Source organism: Lolium rigidum, chromosome 5, assembly GCF_022539505.1.
Source record: "Lolium rigidum isolate FL_2022 chromosome 5, APGP_CSIRO_Lrig_0.1, whole genome shotgun sequence".
NCBI classification, from domain to species: domain Eukaryota; kingdom Viridiplantae; phylum Streptophyta; class Magnoliopsida; order Poales; family Poaceae; genus Lolium; species Lolium rigidum.
Genome location: NC_061512.1, coordinates 228,261,151 through 228,271,641, shown reverse-complemented (window position 1 = coordinate 228,271,641; position 10,491 = coordinate 228,261,151). Strand labels below are relative to the sequence as shown.

The 10,491-nt window shown below is 42.5% G+C and overlaps 1 long non-coding RNA gene across 1 annotated transcript; it reads right to left on the bottom strand.

The window, feature by feature from the left end:
- Positions 1 to 1,920: 1,920 nt before the first annotated feature.
- On the bottom strand, positions 1,921 to 6,620 carry LOC124652430. The gene is made up of 10 exons (XR_006987711.1): positions 6,527 to 6,620; positions 6,242 to 6,393; positions 6,115 to 6,154; positions 5,639 to 5,697; positions 5,099 to 5,409; positions 4,944 to 4,995; positions 4,779 to 4,857; positions 2,803 to 3,184; positions 2,383 to 2,450; positions 1,921 to 2,287 (listed from the first exon to the last, which is right to left on the bottom strand). It is a non-coding gene; the product is annotated as an uncharacterized LOC124652430 (long non-coding RNA).
- Positions 6,621 to 10,491: the final 3,871 nt, after the last annotated feature.

The following is a 10,491-nucleotide window of genomic DNA, read 5'->3' as shown; positions in this document are numbered from 1 at the left end:
ACCGTGAAACCGAAATAAAACTAACGCCTACGCTAGCACAAAATCGCGCCTTTTAGGCCAGACCAACGTCCCGCAGAACGTTAATCTACAGCATGTATTGATTTCTAAGAATATTTTAAACATCAGGCTCAAAGAGTCCAGCTTTAAATTAATAAAGCCATCAGCCGGCAAGGATACAAGATACTATCAGCACACGCTAGAACAAGTTTTAAAGAAACTAGCAAAGCGCTACAAGAACTACAGAGGTTTGGAGTCGTAACCGGCTACAAACACACTGAGCACCGAAGACGCCAAGCCACCAAGAGAACACCTTGAACAAGCCGAAGATCGTTGTTGAAGAGAAGCGCCAAAGCCACGAACGCAGCACAGCCCACGCAAGCCCCTAACTTCCATAGACAACGCCTCCAATGAGGAACACGGCGCAGAAGCGTTGCCGCAGCCTGGCGAGAGCCTAGGGTTTTCACCCGGGAATTGAGGGGTAAGGCGGGGCGAGGAAGAGGAGGAACCTCAACAGTGCCTTCAAGAAGGGAACGGCGAGGAAGCGCCGCCGTCGTCGTGGTTGAACAAACACCCAAGGGTTTCCCCCGGCCCTCTACATCCGCCGCCAAGCTACTCACTTGCGACCAAAAGCCGAAGAAGAGGAGCTGCAGTCGCCACCGAAAGCCAAGGTCTTCAAGTCAGGCGCAGGCCACCGGAGTCGCCAACCGCCACAACCACCTCCGCCTACCTCCACGCCACCCAAGCAGCCACATAAGGCAGGAATAGCACCAGCAGTCGTCACCCGCCGGCAAGGCCGACGCCGCCCACCTACCCAGGGCCGCCGCCCCGGCTTCCCAGCGCCCCGGCGCCATCACCTCGAAACACACCAGGAACCCCAAAGCCTTCGAGCCAACCGAAACCCCATGGGCCAGCGGGCATACCCCACCGGGTGTGGATCCCCGAACACCACACAAGCAGAGCAAATGGGGGGCGTGGAAGAGCCCTCTCGACCAGCACCCGGGAGGAGCCAGCGTCCCTGCGCCGTCCTCCGAGCCGCAACTCCCCGCTCCATAGCTTCCAGGGCCAGATCCACGCAGCGCCGCCGACCGGAGGTCACCGAGCGGGCCGTCGAGATCTGGGCCGCCAAAGCGCCCGAGCTTCAGACCCCGACGTGCACCACCAGCACATGTAGCCGCCACGCCGCCGCCGAGCGACCACGCCGCCGCGCCCCACGACCAGCGCTGCGGCCCCGCCAACCGCAGCAGCCCGTGCCACCACCGCCGCGCGAGGGGGAGAAAAGGCCCCGCCGCCGCCGGCGCCCCCCGGGCTTTGCCCGGGCGTCGCCCTCTGGCGGCGGCGAGGAGGAGGGACAGAGGTGGGGAGGGACTGGCGGCAGCGGCTAGGGTTAGCGCGGGAGCGACGCAGGAGCGAAGCGCGTTTTGAGTGTACTAGTGGTTGGGGCGCCCCATGGGGCGCCTCCTCGCCGGTCAGGGGCAACCCAATCTGAATATTGTGATGGTCAACTAACACAAACTTATAGTAAAATATAGTACTATCGTGTTGGTCACTTGGATAAATGAAACATGGGGACATAAAAATAGTTGTAATTGCATTTATATACGATCCAAGATTACATCAGAGCACTGGTACATGCATCTAGCATACTTGTAAGAAGGTAGTCCCACCGATGTGGAATATAATACATTATTACAAATGGTAGATCCACACAATTAAACAATCTGAACAAATATTAGGGAATTTGACCAATGCATGGTTCGATCCTTAGCTCAATATCTGTAAACCAAAAAAACAGTGGGCAAACTAACCTTAGTGAGAACTTCGAAATTACATACCTAACTTGTTTTTACATGCCCTAGAAAAATTGATTTTGTAGCAAAAAGGAATATACAGTATATTGTCCATAAAGGAAATTCAATTGACTCACATGAAAGGTTATCTTCTTGTTATATACAATATTCTGATTAGCAAGAGTTACATATATCTTCACAGATCCTTGATATATACATTAACCTGATTAGCAGGAGCTACATATATATTCTGAGAATGATGGCAGTGAGAGAATATATATCACATCACATATTTGAATTAGTTAATTGAAGGGAAACTGTCAAGTTAATCTCCTTTATATCAAAAATTTCTGCCAACTATAAGAGAATATATATATCACCTAAAGTAGGATGTTTACCTTGACTTTATCTGATGGGAGTCATCAATTGACCTTGGTGCTTTGCTTCGAATGTGATTTTTGAATTGATTGAAGATTTCTGGAAGCAAGTACAGCTTAACCCTGCACATCAAAGTAACCAATAATATAACAGTAAATTTTAAAATAGATATCAAAAGAAGTGGCATGCTTCAAATTATTCAGGCACTGTTCCTTACATGGACTTTGAGTTCCTACAGAGTTCTTATAGAGCTCATGTCTCCAAATCTCATCAACTTGGCAAAACCTGTAAAACGACCAACATGAAAGATGTAAAGCTTATAAATTAACCAACAGAAGCAATAGTTTCCTCTCTCCAAAGAAGTGCATTAACAATATACAGTTCAGAGATCAGGTGAAAATAATACACCCATTCAAGACTATAATAAGCGGAAATATCACTGAGCACTCAAGCATGACAAGATGGGGGAGATAAGGTACTTACTCACATGGCACATTTTCCACAAGCAAGCAACGACGAGCTGGTCAGAAGGACTGGGCAGAGAAGAGAAAATCTAGCGCGCCTCTCTAAGCTCCCTATACCCCTTGTACATCCGGAGGGCGACCTTACTAATGTATGGCACCCCATCAATCCCCACCTTCAGAAATAGCTTCTCAGCCTTCTTGGCTGCTACTGCTGCATGGAAGGTGTTCCTCCTGTTCCTGTATGCCCTCACCAATGGCCACCCTATGCGCTGAAACCAATTAACCATTTGTTAGCTCAAATATCTCATGCTTCGCAGGCAATTGCAGTGTACTGCAGAGATGCTTCAGCGTGTGTCAGTGGCTGCTTGGCGGCGGTGGTGTCCTGATTGTGGTCCATGGCAGTTGGCCTAGTCCTCGTGGCCTTGCTCCGGTTGTTTTCCAGTATGCAGTTTGCCTCCCTCCGACTGTCATCCAGCATGTATGCCAACCATCATCCATAACCAAGGTGTGAGTGATACCATCCAATCACACTTTCCAACCTTCCAGCCTATCCAACTGAAGAATGAATGCAAGTTTGTTATATCGATTACTTAGCATTAACAACAAAACCACAAGTAAATATCTAGTCACATATCTCAGTGGAAGCATTCTACAAATGATCAATTCCCAATGTAACCTTTATTTAGATCCATGATTTCCAATAATATATTAAATAGGTAAAACTGAACAATCATGTATGTATACTGTATCTATAGAGTCAACAATATAGGCAAACAGAGATTGAATTCAGAGAAAGATATACATAAATTTGATCGAGACAGGAAATACGAAGTATGGAACCAGTGGGCATTATGAGGAACTCACCCTGCTTGTGAGAAACTCATATTCATGAACAATATGAAAAAATGCTACACAAAATGCTAATTTATGTAGAACACGAACCATTGTACCTATAATCCTACACAAAATGCTACGACACCAGTAGTTAATTCACACTGCTTGTGAGTAACTCATATTCATGAAGAACCACTATATTGCTGATCTGCAGAATAACCACTTCTATATTCAACTATATATGTAACTTGAGAAGAGAAAACGCTAGTGATATTTAGTACGTAATCTTAGCACTTAAAAACTAATAATCCAAAATAAATTAGAACACATGTAAAACTTCTAAGACCCAGACTATAGCGACTGGTAAGATCTCAGCTTACACTGTCAAGTGCATATATCTGCCGGGTATAAGTTTGTCAGTCATTCAAGATACAAGAAGACCAAAATGGAGCTACAATTTGGTGCACAAACAAAATGGTAACCAGGCTAAGCGTCCAACTTGAGCCATACAACACGATGGAGCAAAATTGTAGCTACAAGTAAGCCATGAGAAACCCCGCAGCCTGGAACAACTCAAGCTGCCAAAAAAGATATTTGCCCAAGAAGTCTACTGGGTTTTTTTGAAAGCCATCTTTAGATAATAAGACCCTTCAGCTACTGTAGCCATGGTCAACATTATGCAGACTGGCTGAACCACAGGGAACCGAAGAAACTACCCCAACCAAAGGATCAACATAATCTCGTAAAAAGAATCACCATATAGGATAAAATGATGTATCATTTCCGAAACAACAATTTTTATTCATATGCCCATGATTCTAACCAACAACACGATATTTACCTAACCATTCGAACCATTCTGTATGTACAGATCACTTCTAACCATCAGTAGCGCTCAAGAGTAGGACTACCAAACAAGCCAATTATCTCAAAAAGAGGAAAAGATGGTGCTTAATTGACACGGAATGCATCAACCTTGAATTTCTTTCTATGAGAAATGGCAAGTGGTAATAGAGGAAAATCCCACACGAAGGAAACTATGTGTTATGGGCAAACACGAACATACCAGTACCACACCAGAACATGATGGTTCAAGAAATCAAGAGCAACTATAGGAACAATGATAACTACATGAAGCATATTTCAATAAGCCAGAAACATGATGGTGATGCATAATATCATCGACTGATTGTTACAACCAATTAAAACCAAATAAATGATGAGCACCTCACCCATCAAGCATAACCATAGCTAGAAGTAATGGCATACTAATGGTAATCATAGCAAGTGCTTATTTTGAGGGGAAGAAACTCACTTTGGAATCACGGGATAATTTTGGTTTTAGCTTCTGTGAACAATGCCAACATCTTCATGGACAACCAATACACTAATATCTAAACAGAGTGCGCCATGGATATAATATCGTAAGTTGGTGACATATACATACGGAATTTAACATCATCTGGAAATGAGACCTAACCTGTCAAAGTTTTGTCGTAAACCTGTGAAGCCATTCTTTCTCTAGCACATACCTATAAAGTGGGACTTTAAGTTACCACATTATTCATTATTCAACTAACAAAGGGAATAGTTGTAGAAGTATTAGTGAATACATGCCTGATGGAAGTTGCTTACAGGTCATGACCAAGCATTTCAAAATACACAAATGCTCTTGCCGTGAAAAAACCTCTATACAATGGGGTGTTGTTGAGCAGGATCCAATTTGTTATCATCTAGCTGCAACTGCAAATACATGAAGCCAGTTTTGGATACCAATTTTCAAATGCATCGACCCAGATAACTAAATGCTAAATAGGCTACTGTACCATGCCCAATAAGAGCTCCATGATAGCCTGTTGAATGAAGGCACACTGTTTATTATAGCAATAACCTGTAGCTTGAGCAAAATAAATGCTAGATCTGCTGATTGTTCCTCCTTGCTCCACCTGCAGTAACTAAAGATCAGTGACAGAAGGAAAAGGAAAAAGATAAAACATACATCTGTTTATCAATTTAGTAGCTTTATTATTATATACAATGTTATGCGCAGGCAAACACCATACCACATGTTAAAAATTCAGATAGTATTATGTAATTTGACCTTGCTCAATAGTCGACTCAGAAAAGAAAAAATATCTCTGAAAAGAAGAAAATAAGCACATGACATAATTTTACCTGCAATGATGCCTCCTTCTCTGATTTTTCTTTCTCCTTATTCTTTGACTTCGCCGCAACTGCATAATAGTTCACTGTAATTGTTAGAAATTATACCTTGTGTTCAAAATAATGTCTAATAAGTTTCTGAACTCTAAATTATGTGCATATTGCATAGATTAATGTGAGCATTAAGATCTGACGTTGGTGAGCAAGGGTGGATTTGTATTGCTTATAATGTCAAAAACATTTTTCTTCGCTAGTAACTTCCATGAACCGCAGTACGTTTAAAATTTGATGCACCTTCAGAAGCCAACCAGCGCCAAGTTCATGGGCTCTGAATAAGCTTTATTCCCTTGAGCAAAAAGTACTTTTTTGAAGCAAGAAATAATAACATTAACCTATATATGTAGAAGAGTCACTATTACTTTGGTCTGAACCAAATTAAACTGGAACTAAAACAGTGAGAGAAGACAAAAAAAAGTGCATAACATAACTTGAACTGGCAGGCCTGATTGTCATGTAGATCATCTCAACCTTTTATAGAAATTAACTTCAGTTAGCTGTATTCCATAGCTAATGAGGAAAAAACAGCAAAGAACGGAAATGAGGGCAGAAATCTACCTTGTTTTCATGGGTTGGAGCTGCAGTGGCCCGGTCAAGTACATGAACCAGCAGCAGTTGCCGAAGCAGTGGTTGGAGCAGCGGCGCGGGTCATGGGATGGAGCATGTTCTCTCCGCCGGTCGTTCTTTAAGTTCGGTCGCGTCCTTCTTCCCTGTTCAAGAAAAAGCTATGAGGGGAGAAGGAGCAGGGAGAGGTCATCAGTGGGAGGAGACAGACGGCGTTGACCAAGAGGGGCGACGGTAGGGTTTGAGTAGCTGGAGAGAGGGAGAGGAGAGAGTGCCTACATGTCCGGCCGCCGTCGATGTCGAGCTACCGCTGCCTCTAGAGCTCCGTCCGCCAATGACCATGCCGGGCGTAGCACCTCCCGCATCAGACCGCGTGGGGAGCCGCCGCCGCCAAAAAATGTGATGCGAGAGGGTAGGGTTTCGGAGGATGCGAGGGCTGTGTGAGAGAAACAAGAGCGACGCGTTTTCCGCCAGACGGGGCCCACCTTTCGCCAGACGGTAGAGACCAAGCGAGGCCAGTCGACGCGCCCCAGGTGACTATCGTGGAGTGCCCAGGCATAGGGCAAACACCCACGCACTTGCTTGTTCTCAATTTGGACGTTGATCGATCGGCCAGATCTACCTCGTCGTTACTAAGCATATTAGTTGCTGCAGCGTGATGGTTTGGTCCCCATATGCATATGCCATACACTATATGCCATATCTTGGCCTTTTTTTTGTTTCTTCTTTCCATCTTTTGCAAAACCTTTAGTACGGTCATATAAAATAACACCGTTCCTAATTTTCAGCTAGCTGAAAACACAATTGGCTTCAAGTCATATCTCTCACCGCTCATTTGTGGAGACAGCGCGAATCTTGATGTCTTTCTAGTGTTACGTACAGCGTCCCGCCGGTTTTCTTTTAGTTCGGTTTTCTCATTTAGCTCTGTTTTTTTTCCGGTTTTTTCAACTGTTTTGAATTTCGGGGTTAGTGTTATCTTGTCCGTAGCGCACGTTGTCTGTCCTCTGTCGTTTCATTTGTTGGGGAGAAGAGGATAGGGGAGGAGCGGAGCGGAGCGGAGCCAGTCAGCGGCGGCGAGCGGCTGCGGCGGCTAGCGGCTGCGGCGGCGAGCGGGAGGGCTGCCGGAAGGAGCGGGCGGCGGTGGGGCGGGAGGGGGTACCGGAGATCTGCTCCATGGCTGGTCGTCGACACGGAGGAGGTGGGTTGCTCCATGGCGATGCTTCCATGGAGCGACCAGTGATTCGACGAGGTCGTAAGAGGGTTCGTCGGCAGCAGGATGGGTTTGTTTCTTCGTCGTTTATCCCCTCCCCTCTGTAGTTTTTCCTCATCTAGTGTCGCTTGGTTGCTCGATTTTTGGATCTGGTGTGGTAACGCTATGCCAGGATTTTGGTGGCTGATATCATGGGTGCTTGTGATTGCGTCTACTGTATTGTCTAGCTAGGTAGTTCGTTTACAACACACGGCATGTGTTTCCTCTGTTGTATACCATTTGATTTGTGTGTTGCTCGTCTGGATCTGGTGGTGGAAGCAATGTTATTTTGCTGATAGCATGGTGGTTTGTGCAGGTGTTTTTGTATCTGGTTCCTCATGCTTTAACTATGTAGAAAAGAGTAGCTACCTGATATGTAGCAACTTGTATTATCTTTTTTCTGACTGTGTTGCATGGATATATACAAGCATTTTTGTATCTGGCTCCTTGAGTGTATGTAGTTCTGGTTTTGCTCATCTGACTGCAGCTCCTTATTTTTTGTTTTGTTTTCATATTTGTTTTAGTATTTATATACATCCCATTGTTTTAGGGTTTTAGTAACATACTTGTGCTTGGAGCAACAGGTGTATATCTACATTTTTTGTCAGTTCATTTTTGTCTGATACCTACATTGTTTTGTCTGATACCAATACTTTTTGATTGATTAGTCAGATTAGTTAGGATTATGGCAGTGTGTATAATAATTTTCCTTTTTTATCATTGCATGATAAGGTCCGGTTTTGATTTTTATTAATATATGAAATGGTCCCATTTCTGATGGGTTCTATCGTTGTTTTTATTTTATATGTTCAAGTTGCATGTTTTTGTATTTTAAGTTTTGAACTGTGAACGCACATACGTGCATACATGCGCGCTATATGAAAAACTTATTAGTCGTTGTTTTTATTTTAATGTTCACCGAGTGCCCAAGTTCTAAATTTCGCATCCCATTTTCTGAATATATGTTTTAATATATATTTTCTCAATGTATCTTTATCATTTATTCATGTAGGCATCGAGCTTATGTTCATTGGCGCGATGAATCTGATTGTGGGTCTTCAGATTTTGATTGCCACAATGAATTCAGTTCATCAAGTGATGATACAGAAGTTGTTACTCTTTTCTTTATTTTTCAATTATTCTCCCTTTCTGTCACTGCTTTTTATTCTATTGGTTTTTTTGAATTCTATCTTATATTCAAGGTTGTATTTCCTTTGTATTCTATAGGTTTTTGTCCACACAAGGAGGAAGAGAATTTTAGATGATGCACTTTTTGAGTTTTTCAGCAAGGAGGTACTGGGGTTTCAGTTATATGCATCTTATTTGTTGTTTATATTCCTCTTTTTGCATTGCAGAAAATCCTTTCTATCTTCTCTTTTCTTGTTATGTTCTTTGAATTTATTTTTTATTCTGCCTTTTTTATTATTGTGACAGGCTATTAAATCTGTTAAAAGAGATTTCTCAAAGTTCTGTAGGTCTTCCAATGTATGGAAAGAGGTGTGTTTATTCATGTGCATATGTGTGTCTTTTCTTAGACTCTCTTTTACATTCTTTTGGTGCCTTTTTATAATATTTGTATCCTTGTTTATTTTTCTAATGTGTTTTCCAGAATAAAAGAGTAAAGAAATCTGGGATTGACAAGTCATGCTTCACTGTTTATTCAACCAAGTATTTTTTTCGAAGTGTTGCGCCGCCTTACTGATGCTCAGAAGTCTGTTATTGAGAAGTTTGGTTTCCACTGTTTACTTGTTTTTGGCAAGACTGGCATTCCATCACCTATTATCCGGTGGCTCTCTTCATGTGTCGATGCTCTCTCTTCGCAAATCATTGTTGATGACAAGATATTAAAAGTTTCAAAAGATTCTTTTCATTTTGTTCTTGGTTTGCCAAATTCTGGAGCTGAGTTGGTCGATGGCAGGTGATGGTGGATTGGACTTCATTTTGTCTTTATTCAATTTATCAGATGCCCCGCACATTATGTTCTTTGGTGACAGGCTAAGATCTAGCGAACCGCTATCTGATCAAGAGATTTTTGTTTGTTTCATGCAAATTGCTATTTCTTGCTTCCTTTGCCCATCTGCCAGTGATTGTTTAGACACCAGATACATAAGGCAGCCGGGTGATTGTGAACAAGCAAGGAATTTTGATGTTTGTCATGTAGTTTACAAGCATCTTATTCATGGAATTACAAAAACTTTGAAGTTTGCAAAATTAAATGGGAGAAAACCTAAGGCATTTGAGTTCTGTTCATATGGACTTGCAGTAAGCAATATCTCTTAAAATATGTGTTCCCTTTTATTTTTAAATCATTTTATTTTATATTTTAATATTTTGACTTTTGTTCTTTTTTTTTCAAGGTGTATTATCTAGATGCCCTTGATTTTGGTGTTCACATTGCTGGCAGTGGAGTTCCAAGAGCTGTTTCGTGGCGGGGCGACATGATAATTGAATTCTCTGAATTGGATCGTAAAAGCCGTACATTGTTTGGTAGGCGGCGGCTGAGACAAGATCTTCCAAGATGCTACTTAAACGTATAATGTCTTGTCCTTCTCATTTTTATTTAGTCTTTTGATGTTTGTTGCTTTTTTCACGGTTTGGTTAATTATGATTTCATTGATTTTTTCAGAAACCAAACGTGAGTAACACAAACACAGTGCATTGTGGTACCCACTTTGATGCAATGTCGAAGGAACAAAAGCAGGCCTTGCATGAAGAGTTTGGCTTTAAATTGTCTGGGAAGGTACTATCTTCCTTATGTACTCCCTTCTTGTTATCTTTTTCTTGTTTGTTTTTCATGTACTGATAAATGCCTTTTCATATATATTTGTACCAGACTATAGATGGCATTATTGATATTGCTCAGTCTCTGAATTCTTCTCAGTTGGGCAACAACAACTTGTTGCAGAGAATAGCTCATAGTGTTCTTTTTTTTTGTCAAACTCACGTCCTTGGTACATTAGCAGCAATACCGTTCCGACAGGTATTTGGGTACTGT